This window comes from Arachis stenosperma, chromosome 7 (assembly GCF_014773155.1).
Source record: "Arachis stenosperma cultivar V10309 chromosome 7, arast.V10309.gnm1.PFL2, whole genome shotgun sequence".
Classification (NCBI taxonomy): domain Eukaryota; kingdom Viridiplantae; phylum Streptophyta; class Magnoliopsida; order Fabales; family Fabaceae; genus Arachis; species Arachis stenosperma.
The window spans coordinates 20,862,688-20,882,359 of record NC_080383.1 but is presented as its reverse complement, the minus strand read 5'-3'; the positions used below and the strand labels follow the sequence as shown (position 1 = coordinate 20,882,359).

At 33.4% G+C, this 19,672-nt stretch overlaps 1 pseudogene; it reads right to left on the bottom strand.

The window, feature by feature from the left end:
* Positions 1 to 2,361: 2,361 nt before the first annotated feature.
* LOC130939532 (uncharacterized) lies at positions 2,362 to 4,706 on the bottom strand (annotated as a pseudogene).
* Between the last annotated feature and the right edge of the window lie 14,966 nt (positions 4,707 to 19,672).

Genomic DNA, 19,672 nt, shown 5'->3' with positions numbered 1-19,672 from the left:
ACTTTGGTTAACTATGTGAATGTGAAGTGAATATCACTACAAAAAAGGCTATATTGTAGGAGTTTGTTAATGAAAGTTTTAAAAAAATCCTACAAATTTAACTTTAAAAATAGAAACTTACCTTTATTTTTTAAGAATTTTATTAACATCAGTTTTTATTTTAAATATTAGGATTTTAAAAACCCCCTCAAAATAAAAGAATTTCTCCCAAACAATTTGGCAAGGGCATAGCCAAAAACCTTTCTTCCCGCGAGACTCAATTCCCCTGCTCCCACCCTTTTCTGCTCCCACTCTCATCATATTCTAACTGCTTCTTCATTCTTCATTATTTGCATTCTTCATTTCTTGCTCTTGTTGTTGGGGTTGTGCCGCGCCACTGGAACTCACGTTCGTGTTCCTGCTGCTGTTCGTGTTCCGGTTAATGTAACTATTCGCGTTTGTGTTGCTCCTGCTGTTCGAGTTTCATTGCTGATATTGTTTGCGTTCATAGTTGCAGGAGTTCTTCTATGCAAAGTTATGTATATGATAGTATATAGAGATGGGAACTATAGGGTTTATGAACTAATGATTCCTGTAAACCTCGCTAAAATCGGTAAATAATTAGTCAATAATTTGAATTTTAATTAGGAAAATTAAAAATACAAAACTAATATCAAAATAGGATAGAGCTTGTCAAAACGAGAATTTTGATATCAATTTTAAAAATTTGGTCCAAAATTAAACCGAAAGGGCTGAACCGGAGCCCAAACCGGGCCCGTGGGTCCAACCGCACCCATAACTTAAAAGAAGCAGCAGCTTCTTCTTCCCCACTTCATGCAGCAACGCCAAACAGATTAGGGAGGAAGGAAAACTCCATAACCCTCATCAAACACCCCAACCACCATAACTTTCCCGTTTGAGCTCCGATCGCCGCACCATTCGTGGCCAAGCGTCCAGCTCTATATTTCTATTGGATCAATTTCATTCGTAAGCTCCATTTTTGTTCCAGAATCTCTATCCCCTTTCTATTCTTGAAATTGAAACCCTATGGTGAGATTTTGCCAATTTTGATGTTCTAGGTTCAATTTAGCTTGTGGAGCTTACTGGGTTTGAGTTGCTACGCGTGTGGGAGCGGTAAAGTTTCCATAATCTTAAATTTAATTTAGAGTCCATTAGGTAAAATCTGAATTTGTAATATATGTGTGTATTAGGTATGAATTAAGTTAATATATATGCATTGGAAGGGAAAAGTGAGTATTTGGAGGCTTATGGGTGATTGAAGCTTGGTTTGTGGCTGGTTTCTTTGAGCTTGGGGGACTGTGTTCTAGCTTGTGAGGCTTCCTTGGATTGAATAAACTGATCGACCAAGGTATGGTTTAGGTTTCCCGTGTTTAACATATAAGGTTTTGTGAAAACTTAGGCTAGGAGACCATAGGCTAAGTTGAAATGGATAAATGTATGAAATGATTAGTTGTGTGATGATGTAGGATAAATTTATGATTGAGTTTGTATTGGAATTTATGAGTATGAGTCGTTGGTAATGTTGAATTTGTGTGATTGTAATTATTAATGTTGGGTTGATGATGATGTTGATATGAGTTAATTGAATTTGGTGATATGGCTTGTTTAATTAGTTGAAGGTGGATTATGATATGGTATTAATTAATGAAGGTAATGGACTAATGATTTTTAATATGAAAGTTATGGTTGGAATGGGTGAATTCTTTGAATAATACATGGGTTTTATGAATTGGTATGAATATTCATGTGATAGTGGATATGATCAATAAAATGGAACTTGTTGTATAATGGAGGTGCAGGTTTTGATGGTAGGAACATGACTTTGGTGAAAATGAGGTTTGGATGTGAATTGGTAAAAAGTGAATTTTGGTGAACTTTGGAAGTTCATAACTTGTTCTTCAAATTTTGGATGGAATTGTGGTTTATTTCAAATGAAAGATGGTTTTATAAGCTTTTGAACGATATCAATTTTGTGAAAAACAAAATTTTATAGAGAAAGTTATGGACGACAGAAGTTTGGTATAAAAACTGTGCTTACAGGATAACAAAATCTGGTTTGTAGCAGCTTTCTGGGCATTCTGCCAATTTTGGAAAAAACGTCCATCCACGCGTGCACGTGGCTCACGCGTACGCGTGGCGTGGCATTTTAACGAGCACGCGCAAGTAGCCATGCGTGCGCGTGAGAGGCCAATGCGCATGATCACGCGTATGCTTGACTCATGCGCACGCGTGACTCACGCGTACGCGTGACGTGCTATTCTCATCACGCGTGCGCATGGCCCATGCGCAGTGACGGATCCAGAAAATTTTTTCAGTGGAGGCAAAATAATAAAATAATAATTCAAAATAATAACAAATAATTTAGAATTCCATTCTTCTAGGTTTCATATTTTGAAAAGATTGAATAATCTTTTCATTGTCAATACAATCAAATGTCTCACTTTCTATGTATGTCACTAAACAATCATTTAAAAATTCATCTCCCATACGGTTACGAAGTCGACTCTTTATGATGTTCATAGCAGAAAAAGTTCTTTCAACTGATGCAGTTGCTACAGGCAAAACTAAAACCAACTTTAAAAGAAGAAACACTAATAAATAAACAATATTCTTTCGAGTCTCAACCAACTTCTAAGAAAGAGCACCAATTCCATTTAAGTCCGAGAAATGATCATCAGAACGCACATCTAGTATGAAGTTCTCAAGTTGACTGTCAAGTGCCAAAAGTTGAGTGGAAGAAAATTCTAATGGATAAAATTGAGCTAACTGGATCAACTTCTCCTTATCAAATGCAAAAAATGAGTGTCTTGGATTCAAACAAGCTATGCAAAGAAGCAATTCAATATTCACCTCTGTAAAACGATTATTGAGTTCTTGAAGTTGTCTATCAACTACTTGATAGAATATCTCAACTTGAAAATGATGCAAATTTGATATCTTTTGAGCTTTGCGTCTTGATCTTCCTTGTGACACAAATATATCATCCATGATTGGAACAATAATATCATGTTTGTCACAAAATAGTGAGACTTTATCAAGTAAAAGAGACCAACCATCATCTCTTATATTTTGCAATCGTTGCTTAGACACTTTGACTAATGCCATATCATTTACAATATCTTGATCATTCCTTTGTAACGCCTGAGATAACTTATTAGTAACTCCCAAGATATTTTTCATCAAGTGCAAGTTGAAAATGAATTCAAAGGATTGAATGACATTCAATAAATGACATGCTTCCGCTCTTTGTTCTGAATTATTTCCATCTTCCTCAACATATTCAAGAACATTAACCACAGAAGGAAATAAAGAAATTAATCTAAGTATAGTTCCATAGTGTGAACCTCATCTAGTGTCTCCATCTCTTTTTAAAGCTGTTTCTTGATTCAAACCACGCCCACTAGAAATTTCTCCACTTTTTAATGCTTCAATTGTCTTAGTCATCTAACTATCACGAAGCATATCTCTTCATTTACACGAAGCTCCAACAACATTGCACAAATTGGTTAACAAATTAAAAAGCAAAGCAATTTCAACTTGTTTTTTTGCAACCGTTACAAGAGCTAACTGAAGTTGGTGGGCAAAGCAATGTACATAGAAAGCATAAGAATTTTCTTTCAATATCAAAGTTTTCAAACCATTAAATTCTCCTTGCATGTTACTTGTACCATCATATCCTTGTCTACGTACTCTTGATAAACTTAAATTATATGTTTCTAATAATGACTCCAATGCTAATTTTAGAGATAAAGCATTAGTATTAGAAACATGAACAAGACCAAGAAAATGCTCCCTAACTTGTCCTTCTTTGTTCACATACCTTAAGCAAACTGACATTTGCTCCTTAATGGAAATGTCGCGGGCTTCATCAACCAATACAGCAAATAATTCATCACCAAGATCATCAACAATGACTTTTGTTGTTTCCCTTGCAGCAGCTCTTACAATGTCTTTTTGGATTGAGGGTGCTATTAGTTTAAGATTTCCACGAGCATTTTTGGAAGCACGATCAATCTCTTCATTATGTTGCGCAAGAAAGTTTAGAAGTTCCAAAAAATTTCCTTGGTTAACAGAATCATCTGTCTCATCATTACCACGAAAGGCCAATCCTTGTCGCAAAAGAAATCTAATACAATCAATTGTTGCTGTCAAGTGAATTTGATAATTCTTTTTAGCTTGCTCAGATTGTTTTTCAATAGCAGCAGTGGTGTGTTGTTTTGGTCTCATAAGTGCTTCACATTTTCTCCAAGCCTGATTATGAGCGCTATCATGAATCCTAACATGAATTTGTAGTCTCTCCTTTTTTTACCAATTTGAAAAGCCATTAGTTACAAAAGCATCACCACCTTCAGTCTCGGGTTTCATAAGATAACAACAAAGACAAAAAAAGCATCTTTTGATATACTATACTCTAACCAGTTGCCATAGTCATCAAACCAATTAGGATTAAATCTTCGAAAAGAAGAACCATAAGCAGTTTGTGGAAAATCATGAGTCCTTGGTTGACAAGGACCTTTTTGCAAATATGCACATCTAACTTTGTCTCTGTCATTCGGGTGATAACTTGAAATCTTTGGTCGTTGTCCTGGATCTGCTATAAGACTCTCTACTTCGAATTCTAAAAACCTCCTTTTATTAGAAGAGGTCGATGAATTATTTTGAGATCCAATCTCCAATGACAAGGTTCTTTTGAAATATTTCTCCATTACTAATAAGATAAAATTATAAATCTAAGTTAATTAATTAATAAAAAAGTTCACAATTATACACAAATTAAAAATTATAAATACAAAATTGATATACATATGTCATTTAAATAAATTTCCAAGTTCCAACAAAAATAACAACAACTAATATCCCAATCCATTCTAGGCTCTTATGGTGTTGATGCACACCTGATGATGAGACAAAATTGCTATAAGGCTGCCTATAAATGCCATCTAAGTCAATGAGGTAATATTACTCATTGAGTCATTGTTCAACATTGGTAGAATAGTAGTCCAGACTCCAGAAACAGAAATTGAGCATATAAACTTATTTCAAAGGCCCTGTAAGGCTGTAATGAAATTTAAACAATACCATATATATAAACTTATTTCAAAGCTCCTATAAACAATACCATATAATGAGTCTTTACATATCACTTATTAGTCTTCATTTTTTTCCATCCTAAACAAGTAGGAAAGACCAAAAGACGCAATCTTTATATATTGAAGAAGAAAAAAAGGAGTACAGTGTAAATGAATAAAATTCAATCCCAATTCACAAATTAACAAACAAATTAATCCAAGAAGTGAATAAGTGAATTAACAAACAAATTAATCAAACTAAACTTGCAAAGTTACAATTACATAAGAACAAATTCAATCACAAATTCACAATTAACAAACCAACTAAATCAATTATCAAACAAATTAATCCAATTAGCAAATAATGGAATAAATAGAATTGCAGATTGCTGAATCATGATTCATGAATGTACCAAGAAATAGAATAATTCAAGACTGAATCTGAACAACTAAACTCTAGGAGCTAAGAAGCAAAAGTGCAGAACCCAATAGGCAGTAGCGGTGTGGGCGTGCGGTGTTTAGCGGCAGCAGGACGAAGACGGAAGGTAGGCGTTCTCTGTTAAAGTCTGAAGAGTGAAAACCGAAGAGAGAAGAGGAACTCAGATTCGCAGATTCGAAGTATTCGAAGAAGAAGAAGAAGATGAAGAAAGCACAAGGCAGAAGCCAGAAGGGGATGCGGTCATGCGGAGACGCGGCACGGCAGTAGTGAGCCAGTGACTTTGGACTCTGGAGACACGAGGGCAGAGACGTCAGTGAGGAGAGAACCGTGACACTGTTTGTGTCTGAAACGCGGAGTGGTGGGCTGGTGCTTGGTGGCATGCGACACGGCAACTGGCGGCTGGAGCCTGGAGGGAGGGCTGGAGCAGATGAAGAAGATTGGGGAAAAAGAAGTGTTAGGGATTTAGTTTGAAGTGGGGTCTGGGTCTTGGGGTCAAAATTAATTATATACTAGGGGCAATTTAGACATTTCACTAAGAACTACTAAGACATTTTTGGAATTTCACTGGGGGCAGTTGCCCCCACTCCCCAATGAATACATCCGTCCCTGCCCATGCGTACGCATGACCCCTATTTGCTGCAAAACTGGATTTTTGGCATTTTAAATCAGATTTTCCACTTCTAAACCTCCATTTTCTTCCTTTTATACTTAAGGTATAGTACTAAATCCAGTAGCTAGGTGAAGCTAGAAAAATAAGATAACTTGGGGGTGAAGTAAGAGGTAAATGATGACTTATATGAAGAAGATGAGAATATTAATGAAGTTTAATGCCAAAGCTTGATAAATGATTATGTATTGATTATGAAAATGAAATGGCTTATGAATAATGATATCTGAGATACGAGTTTTTCTGGGTAAGAACCGTGGCTTGCCACCGCATGTTCCAGGTCGAAACTCGATACTCTATTGACCCTATGTCGTAAGGGTGACCTGACACGTATAAATTCCCGGGTATGGATAGCTCCCATTGAGTGATTTGAATGATAATTGATTGTGAAATCTATGCATAGACTCATGGGGATGTGTGATGGGGGACAGTGTAAGGTTTTCAGACTTGTCGGTTTGGCTGGATAACCGACAGATGAGCCTCATCAGCCATAGGACAGGCATGCATCATGTGCATTTGTTTGTTTTTATTGCTATGTATTTCCTGGGTGCCTAATTGAATATATACCTCCTGCTACCTGTTATACTTGCTACTTGCGTTATCTGCTTATTACTTGTGCGTGAACTTGTTTTGGTTGCTTGTCTCTGCTGAATTATGGATGACAGAGGGACGGAGGAAGGGTGAAATGGCTTGGTGTTATGTTAGATTTAAAATTGAGTGAGTTTAGGCAGGTTTAGATTACCTACCCCTATTTGTGACTTCTGTTTAAAAATTAGGTTTTACAATTGTATGATGGAGTTCTAGGATTGCCTCTGGCATTCCCAGGACCTTATTTATTATACGCGTGGCACCTTTACCATGCTGAGAACCTCCGGTTCTCATTCCATACTGTGTTGTTGTTTTCAGATGTAGGTCGAGAGGCTCCTCGCTAGGCGTCTGGATCTTGAAGCCGAGTAGTCCCTGGGTTATTTTGGGTTTTATGATTGTATATATATATGTACCTATGTATTTTTCTTGCTCTACAAGAAACTTGTTTATTTTGTTCCTCATAGAGGTTAAGGGAGAGCTAGGACCTTATTTTGAGTTTTGAGTACTTTGGGATATCTGTATATATACGTATATATATTCTCTGGCCAGCCTTGGCTTCGCAGGCTAAGTCAGGAGCTAGTTATGCTGTTTCCTTGGCTTTCCTTACTTTCTTGCTTATCTTTATCATTTCCTATTAGGTTTCTTAGCACGCAGGTAATCCTATTCCTCGAGCGTTGCGCTTTTCATTTTGCAAATTTGTTTTACCCGTTTTTTCAAGGCTCCTAGTATATTGTCTTTTCCACCATTATATGTATATATTTTATTTTGTAGAGGTCCGTAACACCACACTACCTCTGTTCTACGACTTAAGCGTAAAACTCTGTGTAGTAGGGTGTTACAATCCCCCTTCTGATTATAGTTTTGTATCACAATATTATGAAATTTTGTCTCTAAGTTTAAGTTTAATTTCATTACTTTTGATGTAGTAATTGCTTTGTGTAGAGACAATTCCAAAAATTAATCACACATATTTGTTCTCCAACTATACTAGCTGACATTACGTTAACTTGTTTTCGATGAATCGTATATGGAACATAGCCTTTGAATACTTCTCCCCTATTCTCCATTTCCCACCATGATCCCTCTCTCCATTTTTGCAATTTCCAATCTCTTTCTGAATACAAATAGAGATATTAATTAATTAAAAGAATAAAATAGTTTAGTTAATTTAATTTGGAGAATTGTCATCGTTAATCAATTGCTATGACATAGTAATAGTTAAAGACTGTTTAGAGAAGATATAGCTATTGTCGATTTGAACATGATTCTTAGGTAAGATAATTGAAGTGTCCAAAAGGAAATATACCTTTGTGCCGCCATTGAAACAATAAAAAACCAAACCCAGATTACATTATGAAACAACACGGATATTGCTATGCTTAACTAAACTAAACAACTAATTAAAAACTAAACACACTCACAAGCTTGGATTAGAATTTCATACAATGAGTTTCAGTAGTAATATATACTCTTTTTATTTCCATTTATAGACATAGTGACTCATTTTGGTTTCAAAGGCAAATTTAGATTATTAGAAACTAGTGATCCATCCTTCATTATAATTTTACATAAATTTGAATGGTTGAAGTGATTTACCACCCTGGTAACTTTTTCATCACTCGTGTAATTAAGTAGTTTCCTTGGCTCAGTGTTCCCATATGCGATATATATATACATATAGCAGAATGAACCAATTATAAAAAAAAAAAGAAATCACAAGTAACATCATGGTCACCGTCTTTAGTTTTTCCTATAAATCTTTATAAAATTCTAATTTCAATTTTAAATGTTCAACATTTCACTTACATCCCAGGTTTAAAGTTCTAGTTTCAATTTTAAATATAAAACATTTTACTTACGTCCCAGGTTTTCTAAAAGCAAGACTGACTTAATTATTTTCTTTCTTCTTTTCTCTTTGTTTTTTTATCTGAATAAAAATAATATTAACTTGAAAGTCTTGAATAGAAATATTATTTATTTGATGTCCATACTCACTTTATTATTATTTGATTTCAGTAATGATCATCATTCATCACTAGTTAATTTTTAGATATTTGAATTAGGAGGAAGATTACTTGCTAATGTTGTGCCTAGTCTGGGATAGTATCTTGCTAATATTAATTATCTTGTTATTTTGTTATATTTTCGTTGTTTAAATCTCAATTATAGGAACAAATTAAACTACTTATGACTCAAAATGAAAAAGATGAATCTGGACCATCCACAAATGATGCTATTGGCAAAGGATTTGGGGAGGAGCATTCTGGTAGGGTGCGATGCATGGGAATGGGAACAACACCTACTAATACTTTTAGAAATGCCAATCGTCCTAGCCAGTTAACTAATTCTTCAACTTCAATGTCTTCTACCGATTACTTCCAAGCTGATTTTAAACGTTTGGAGTCTAAATTTGATGGAACATTGACTGCACTAAAGACTTATTTCCTTTCTAAAGAAAGAAGAATTCCTGTTGAACTTACTATTATATTTGACCACGGGGCTCATGTAAATTGCCTTATCTTATCGAATTTATGTTGCAATAATCGCTTTGAAGATTATGATGAATAATAATTGTTATATTGAGCTAATGTTCTAACATTGTTAGTCTCGTATATTCTAACCTCACACACTACAAAAATAATCACTTTTAGCGGCCATTTATTTTACTTTTAGCGGCACTAAAAATAGCCGCTAATACATTTACCGGCAATTAGATATTAGCCGTCTTATGCTTCGCCGCTAAAAGGTTTTAATGGCCATTGTAACGTTTGCCGGTAAAGACCATTTTAATGGCTGCAAAAAGTATATAACTTTTAGAGGTAATTTTCTTAGCAATTTATATGGCCACTAAAAATAATTCTAAGATAGAAACATTGTTCACTTTTAGTTGCCATTACTATTGCCGCTAAAATCTTTTTCACCGGCAATTTATATGGCCACTAAAAAAATTATAAAATTATAATATTATTCACTTTTAGCTGCTATTACTATTGCCATTAAAATCTTAAAGTTTTTTTAATTATACTCACTTTATTAATTAGAAGTAACAACCTATATTTTTTCTATAATAATAATAATAATAATAATAATAATAATAATAATAATAATAATAATAATAATAATTTGCATTTAAAATTTTGACCAGGAAAATTTGAAATAAGCTTTCTATTAAAATGCTCCTTTTGACAAACTAAAATGTTAAAAGTAATATTTGTCAATACATAATAGAAGTTTGTTTGTCATTTCATTGACTCTGAATACATTTTGTAAAAAATAAAAAAAAAGAAACCAAAATATACTCAATTCTTCTAGGCCAATGCTACAACAAATCTACAAACTATGAGTCCCACAGCAGTATAACACCATTTGCATAACAAATTGAAATTTAAGTTAAGTTAATGTTCTAATGTATGGTGAGAAAAGCTTGAGTAAGAAACATGTGCATTATGTGAGAACAGATTCTATTATATCTATTTATTACAAGTGCATAGATTTAGGTACCTCATCTGAATGGGAGAACAAAAATCAACAATCCAGGAAACAAGGCATGTCTACAAATCACGTGTTGAAATATTATCACAAAAATAAAATAGAAAGTTTCTCTAACAAGAGCCAGGCAAAATTTCTGATAATTTTGGACTTCTTTGTCTATATGCATAATGCACTAGTTAGATTGTGCTATTAATAATTAATTTATACCCTCAATACATGTTACTTCAAATTCAAATCAAACACCACTCCCTGCATAAGCATGTTCAGAATTTTTACATAGGTATAATATTATGTATGATATTAGTTAATTAGTGCTGGATTAAAACAATAATAGATAAAGATATAATCTTTCAAGAAAATAATATTAGCATCAAACCTGATTTCAAGTGCTGGATGGTAGTAATTCATGGCCACTATTAGCACCAGGAACCTAATAAATGCAGTAATGTCAAATAAAAAACAGCTCACAAGAAAAAATTTCAAATTTCAAAAATTACCTGCATAAAAGAATTTTCATTGAAATCTTGAGTCATAGATGAACCTGTTGAAACAAACATACACAAAACTTGTCTTATAAAAGATAATTCAGCCAACATTTTATTTTGATTTTCTTTCATCAACTTCATTTCTTCTTCATGTTCTTCTTTAACACCTTTATTTCTTGTTGTAATTTTTGAGCAACCTCATTAGCAAAAGCATCTGAAGCAAATTTACCATAAGATGATTTATTACCCCACAACAAAGAAGGTGTTGGACCAAGTCCAACACCACGTACGTAACCACTTCTATCACTTCCCAATACTTGAGAATAAACATCTCCTTTCCAAGCAACACCATTATTAGATTCTTCATTAGATAGTTCGCCATTGTTCAACTTCTCTTCAATTAGTTCCTATATAGAAAGAACTAAATGTCACAATTGAGTAAAGCTAAAAAGGAGGATATATGTATGTTCCTATTTTAGAACTAAATGCATGATTTAGTTCTTTTATACATGTATTTTACCACTGCTTTTGCAGATTCTTCATCCAATGGTCTACCATCCTTATGCCTTTTATGAATTTTGAGAAAAATCTCTGCTCGTAAAGGTTCGATTTCATCTTTGGCCTAACAAAATGACAAAGTCAAAAGAGAAGTGAAAATGTGCAAATGTTCAAAAAAGGACAAATTTTCAGTGTATAATAAATTTGGATCAGATTTGGTTGGCCATCGAATTGATGATCCTTACACTGCACCATAACCCTTATTAGCTTATTTTGTTGTTAAAATCCAAATGATCATGAATGTAAACAAAAAAGCATATAGCTTTATATGGAAAGTACAAATATAATTTTCTTTCTAATTTATATAATTGTTCAAGAACATTCCCCCATTAGCAACCAAATCATGGTCACAATTCAATGCTAAGAAACCGGAAGCATAAATAATACAGCCTAACAATAGTGCTAGATTTTTCATGGCAACAAAAAGCACAACATCCATAAAAATGGCTCAATTATTTTGTCACTTGCATGAGTTGGATCAGTTAATTAAGATTGCCTTCTAGGAAATTTGTAATTAGATATCGGATGATGTAATTGGGAGTTGTTTTTGTTGCAACTCTGTTTGCTTAGTTGTTGTTGTGGTCGGCGTCATAGTGGGGTTAGAACTGTCTTTTCCTTCACCCCAAACCAGAAAAAAAAAAACACAGTGCATTGTTTTATAAAATATATGAAATAAAAATTACGCATAAGTATCTGTTCATCCATCAATGTTACAATGCTTTTGAATCCTCCTGTATGAGGCATTTTTTGCTTTGCCCTATTAATCCTATTTGCTTGGGTATGTTTCTATCATAACACATTATGGATTAGTAAAATACACTACTACTCACACATGCCATTATTTCTCTATTTTCCTTTTTTCTATATCTATACAGTTTCAGTAAAATAGTAAGTTCTATACAGTTTCAATAAAATCTACTTTGGCCTAAGTAATTTTCTACAGTTATGGCAGAATTAGAATTAAAAAAAATAAGAAAATGCTAATAAAACAAATGAAGGCAACCCTTATCAAATTCAATAATAATATTTATCTTATATTTACATGTTAGTTAAGGCTTTCAAAGTACCTTTGCTTTATCAGAGAACCAATATGAGACAAGATCAATCCATTGATCTCTTGGGATTTGTTCCGGTCTATTCTTTAATAAAACATCTTTAGTTTTGTATTGTCCCAAATACATCCCCTTTAACTCAAATTTATAATCTTTCCATTTCTTTCCAATTGATCTTTTTACAAATTCCTCACCACGTATTGGGATAGAAAACTTCTTCTACAAAACATTCAAGCAATTTCTTAATGAATCAAATAAAATTAAATTAGAATCCATTAAGAATAATAAATTCTTACCCTCACAATTTTCAGCAACTTATTCCCATTACGAAAGAAGAAAAATGAAACAAATATGGATACAATGATTAATGAAAGGGTAAAAGTTGCTTACAATTCTCAATGTAAGACCGGTGAAAAGCAGTATGGATAAGCAAAGAGCAAGAGGAAGATAGTCCAGGCAGCCCAAAAAGCTGTTATCGCAACCAAAGCAAGAAAGTGATTAGGATTTAGGATTGTGTTGGAGCAAATCAAGTACAGGAATATGTAGTTGGGGGAATAAATATTTTTTCTCTTACAATAGACATACCTTTTTATCCTAAAATCACAAAATTGTCCACAAAATTACTATCAAAATTGTCCACAAAATTGTCCAAAATTCATAATATATAACTACCTCATAAATGAACTTACTATCAAAAGATAGATTTATTAAGGTATACAAACCCAACAGATTTGATGATATCCCCTATGACCAAAGGGCATCTTGCCAGAACCAAAACGGGTGGTGCACTATTACCACCACCTTCTAAAACTGAAATTAAGGTAGTGCATCACAATTAAACTTATATTTATAATTTAAAATAGAGTGTGAAACAAGGAAATTACCAAATGCATGCATTTACCCAAGAAGTATCATGATGTAAATATATTAAAGCACACGTTTTCTTATTGCTTCATTTAAATATGCACTATATTATGGATTAGTTTTATGGTGAGTATAAACAAAAATGAACTAATTAATCGAATATGCCATCTCTTCTTTATATTAAAGTAAGGAACAGGTACAACAAGAAATCATCACTCTGCGGATGGATCACCATAGCAGGAGCTGCATGACAAAAAATTATGAAAAAAAATAATTGCCTTGAGAATTTAGAAATCACCAAAGCTAAGCAATTCTATTTATGACCAAAACAGGTATGAAATTCTAAGAAGACAAATCGAGTTCATTCTTTCAAACTTCAAAGTCACAAAACCTTGACTAATCAAAATTAAGCCTAACAAGAACACACGATGTAACCTTTGAATCTTCAAATTTCAAAAATGGACAACAAAGCACAAAATCTTTTGCCATAAAATAAAAAAAACCACATGAACAATTTTTCCAAAACCTTCAAACGAAGCAGAAACAGAAAGCAATTTGAGACCTAATTAATAAATGAAGAGAAATTAACAAATGAAGAGAAATTATGAAATTATACTGAACTAATGAAGCAACTAAACACATTATCAATTTGAATAGTGAGATCAGAGAGAGCGTGAATTTTCACTTCAAACAAACGCAGAGACATAAATCAAATCATAAAACAAATGCGGATCTGGCGCGGATCTGACCTAGATCTGAGGCAAAGCGTGTAAACAGGAAGACAGATGTGCGTGGCGGCGATGGCAAGGCCTGTGACGGCGGTGTGGGCGGTTGTCGGTGGAGAAAGTTGAGATGGAGTGGTTTTTCAAAGAGTGATTATTTGAGACAAGGTTCAGTGGGATATTTGAGACAAGGTTCTCTCTTCCTTGCATAGGTTTGTAATTCAAGAAATGAAATAAAATATTATGATAAAATTTTTAGTGGCAATTAAATAATGGCTAGTATTAATTTAAAAAAATTAAAATTAAAAGTAAAAATAAATAATAATTTAGTGGCAATAATTATAATTGCCATTATAATATATAATAATAGTGTCAAATATATAATTGCCACTAAAATTTGTTTTTAAAATTTTTTTATCTATTTTTTAGTGGCAATAAAAATAATTGCCATTATAATATATTATAATGACAAATATATAATTACCGCAAAAAGATAACTTAAATTAAGAAATTAGTGGCTATTATGTTATTGCCACTAAAAGTTTGTCGCTAAAACATATTTTCTTGTAGTGACACCCCTACTCTTTTCAATTTGTTGTTGAAATTTTTGACATTTGAAAAGGTTAATGCCTTTTTTAAAAGATTTTTTCATTTGAATTATTGTTATAGTGCCATAAATGTGGGCTCTTTTATGTTGACATTTTTGTTTTTAATTTATTTTAGGCTAATGATGTTGAGAATGAAACTATTACACCAAGAACAGGAAGAACATCATTAGGCGGAAACAATGAAATCGTGAAGACATTGTTTAGAACTATTTTAAAGAATGATTAGTTGTTAAGTCTTGAATATTTTTTAGGGTATTATGTTGCATTTTATTTACTAAACAAACTTATTCAGGTAGTGAACTCATTAGTGGTAGTTGTAATTTATTGAATTTTAACGTGTTTAACTTTTAGGATTAGATATATGAAGACAATGTTGATTAAGGTATTATGCATTTTATTGTAATATAAAGAAGTTATTATTTATTACAATGGGTTATAAATTACATTTATATTTTATATAATTTTATTAGTATTAAAAATTTTCTTATCTATTAATATCTTATAAAATAAAAAAGCATATATATGCATAATAAAAATATTATGCAGTTTTATTTGTGCAGTGCTTTTCAAATTGAGGCAGTTTACAACTCCCACTAATAAAAAAAATAGTTTTTACTCTACATTATTTGCAGGGGTTTAAAACCCCCCACAACCTCAATGTAAGACCGCTATAAAATAGGGTGGTTGGATGCATTAGGAAACCGACGCAATATACTAAAAACCACCACAAATTGCGGAGGGCAAAAAATCCTTGCAATTTAAATTTGAAATAGCGTCGGCTTTTTAAAAACTCTTGTAACTAAATTGCAGGACACCTAACTCTGTCAATTTATGAAACCGACGTTACGCAACTAGTGGGGTTAAAAACTACTGTAAAACCAAAAAATACCCGCAAATTAGCGCATTTTTTGTAGTGTATGGAAGTAACTACTGATAAATAGTAGTCAATGATGACCATGACACTCAATTGAAAAAATACTCCAAAATGGATGGGTCTTTTGATATCAAATTCATAAACTTTGATTAAACAAATAAAAGAGGGTAAAATAGGAACACAACAAAGAGAAATACCAAATGCTTCTAAGCATGAAGGCATTAGTTGAGAAGAGAAATAAATGAAAAACTTAATGTGTCATTGTAGTTGTAAAAACAATCAGAATACTAAAAAATTATTATTATATACAGTATCAGTGAGTTTTAGTAAATTAATTGTCAGAGATATAAAAATTATAGAAAGTGTATTATGACTAAAGGAGAATGATAACTAAAGGGGTTATCTAGTGTAGTTATTAAAAAAAATACTCAATAAAATTGAAATGTTCTATGTCAAAGTAGTATTTCTAATTGTATCAATAAGGTTATGAAGCCAAAGTCAAACCCAAACAAAAAGAAGAACTAATATATCTAATACCATAAAAAAGGCTTACTAATATCCATCTGTTTAAGCTAAGTGTCTAATGCCAATATATATATATATATATATATATATATATATATATATATATATATATATATATATTGCAGTTTAATAAAAGTATGTATAAAAAACACATCTTTTGCAGTTAAGGAGAAAAATATATTAGTGTCAGAAATATAGCATCGATAACTTTAATATTTACAAAAAATATATGAATAGTTGGAAAGCATACTGAACATAAACTTTATGGAAGGCAAATTAGAATCAAAATGGAATTAATTTAAAAGGATGTAAAATAGAGTAACTATGATGAAGAAGTTCTTAACTGTTGTTTATAATTATTTAATTGGAAATGGTATTTAAGTATAATGATTACACAAACTAAATTGATAATTTTAAAGGCAACTAAGCATAAATTGATATATTTAGTGCAACATGATATAGAAATAAACTACAAAGACATCATTCTTGTTTACTCATTTTTTATATATGAACATAAAAATGATCATTTTTATACTATATTAACGTACATTGTTCTCTCATCATTTGAGTAAACAAAAAGTTCTAAAACACTTCCACTTCTAATGTCATTATCCTCTCTAAATGCCTTTCATCCTGTGGTAATATTAACTTCTTGATATAAACTATCTTTTCTCTAGCATAATCCCATCCTGTATCCATAACCAGCAGTGTGCACCATGCGCACTGCATCATACTTTGATGGGAATGCTTTCAATGCAAATTCAATGGGTAATACTTGCACAGTATTTTTTACTTTATGATTAGTTTTGTGTAGGATACATTATGCTAATCAATAAAGTAAAAAATAAAATCTGTAATAACCAATGATGAAGAGCAAATGTCTTGGCCGTTGATTCGACAAATAACTGATATTAGATATGGGAAATCATTTGCGATAGCATGTTTAAAATGAGATATACAAGGAGAATTATATGGAAAGATAGATAGAGGTTGTGTGTTAATATTTGAAATTTGGTGGGAGATAAATTTAGAAGGTAAACCATGAATGATTTTCTTAGAATGTATAAATTTAGAAGGTGAAGCAGGAATGTTTTTCTTAGCATAAATATGACTGCATGGGATAGGTAACTTAATGGGTTGGGAAGCTTAGCTTTCATATCTAAGTGGATTGATGCTATCACCTTTAAGAAACTCATCATCGATTGGAATAGCATTGACATCAAATGAATGCTTAGGCACTTTATTATGGCTAGTGGTGCGCGAAATTGTGAACAATACTTTTTCACAACTCTCATAATCCCCGGTAATGGCTCCAAAAACGTGGTAGCTCAATACCATGGCATTACACAACTTCGCACAACTAACCAGCAAGTGCACTGGGTCGTCCAAGTAATACCTTACGTGAGTAAGGGTCGATCCCACGGAGATTGTTAGCATTGAAGCAAGCTATGGTCATCTTGTAAATCTTAGTCAGGCAGACTCAAATGTGTATGATGATGAATGAAAATAATATAGAATATAAAGATAGTGATACTTATGTATATCATTGGTGTAAGAGCTTCAGACAAGTGTATGAAGATGCCTTCCCTTCCGTCTCTCTGCTTTCCTACTGCCTTCATCCAATCCTTCTTACTCCTTTCCATGGCAAGCTCGTGTAGGGTTTCACTGTTGTCAGCAGCTACCTCCCATCCTCTCAGTGAAAGCGATTGCATATGTCCTGTCACGGCATAGCGGAATTCAGCTGTCGGTTCTCGGTCAGGCCGGAATAATATCCATTGATACTTTTGCGTCTGTCACTAACGCCCTAGCCTGCTAGGAGTTTGAAGCACGTCACAGTCATTCAGTCATTGAATCCTACTCAGAATACCACAGACAAGGTTAGACCTTCCGGATTCTCTTGAATGCTGCCATCAGTTCTTGCCTATACCACGAAGACTCTGATCTCACGGAATGGTTGGCTCGTTTGTCAGGCGAGCACTCGGTTGTCAGGCGATCAACCATGCATCGTGCAATCAGGAATCCAAGAGATATTCACTAAGCCTCAGATGCTTGTAGAACAAGAATGGTTGTCAGTCACCTTGTTCATGGGTGAGAATGGTGATGGGCGTCAATCATCACCTTCATCATGTTGAAGAACAAGTGATATCTTGGACAAAGAACAAGCGGAATTGAATGGAAGAACAATAGTAATTGCATTAATACTTGAGGTACAGCAGAGCTCCACACCTTAATCTATGGTGTGTAGAAACTCCACCGTTGAAAATACATAAGAACAAGGTCTAGGCATGGCCGAATGGCCAGCCTCCCAAAAGAGGGTTCAATCATCAAATCATGATCAAAAGGCTCTCTAATACAATAGTAAAAGGTCCTACTTATAGAAAACTAGTACATAGATGAGTAAATGACAGAAAAATCCACTTCCGGGCCCACTTGGTGTGTGCTTGGGCTGAGCAATGAAGCAATTTCGTGTAGAGACTCTCCTTGGAGTTAAACGCCAGCTTTAGTGCCAGTTTGGGCGTTTAACTCCCAATTAGGTGCCAGTTCCGGCGTTTAACGCTGGAATTTCTTGAGGTGACTTTGAACGCCGGTTTGGGCCATCAAATCTTGGGCAAAGTATGGATTATTATATATTGCTGGAAAGCCCAGGATGTCTACTTTCCAACGCCGTTGAGAGCGCGCCAATTGGGCTTCTGTAGCTCCAGAAAATCCACTTCGAGTGCAGGGAGGTCAGAATCCAACAGCATCTGCAGTCCTTTTGAGTCTCTGGATCAGATTTTTGCTCAGGTCCCTCAATTTCAGCCAGAAAATACCTGAAATCACAGAAAAACACACAAACTCATAGTAAAGTCCAGAAAAGTAAATTTTAACTAAAAACTAATAAAAATATACTAAAAACTAACTAAAAGATACTGAAAACATACTAAAAACAATGCCAAAAAGCATACAAATTATCCGCTCATCACAACACCAAACTTAAATTGTTGCTTGTCCCCAAGCAACTGAAAATCAAATAAGATAAAAAGAAGAGAATATGCAATGAACTCCAAAAACATCTATGAAGATCAGTATTAATTAGATGAGCGGGGCTTTTATCTTTTTGCCTCTGAATAGTTTTGGCATCTCACTCTATCCCTTGTAATTCAGAATGATTGGCTTCTTTAGGAACTTAGAATCCAGATAGTGTTATTGATTCTCCTAGTTAAGTATGATGATTCTTGAACACAGTTACTTATTGAGTCTTGGCTGTGGCCCAAAGCACTCTGTCTTCCAGTATTACCACCGGATACATACATGCCACAGACACATAATTGGGTGAACCTTTTCAGATTGTGACTCAGCTTTGCTAAAGTCCCCAATTAGAGGTGTCCAGGGTTCTTAAGCACACTCTTATTTGCCTTGGATCACAACTTTATTTCTTTCTTTTTCTTTCTTTTTTTTTCGGTTTTTTTTTTTCGTTTGCTTCCTTCTTTCTCTTTTTTTTTTTGTATTCACTGCTTTTTCTTGCTTCAAGAATCATTTTTATGATTTTTCAGATCCTCAGTAACATGTCTCCTTTTTCATCATTCTTTCAAGAGCCAACATTCATGAACCACAAGTTCAAAAGACATATGCACTGTTCAAGCATACATTCAGAGAACAAAAGTAATGCCACCACATCAAAAATAATTAAACTACTATAAAATTCAGAATTCATGCAATTCTTCTCCTTTTCAATTAAGCACGTTTTTA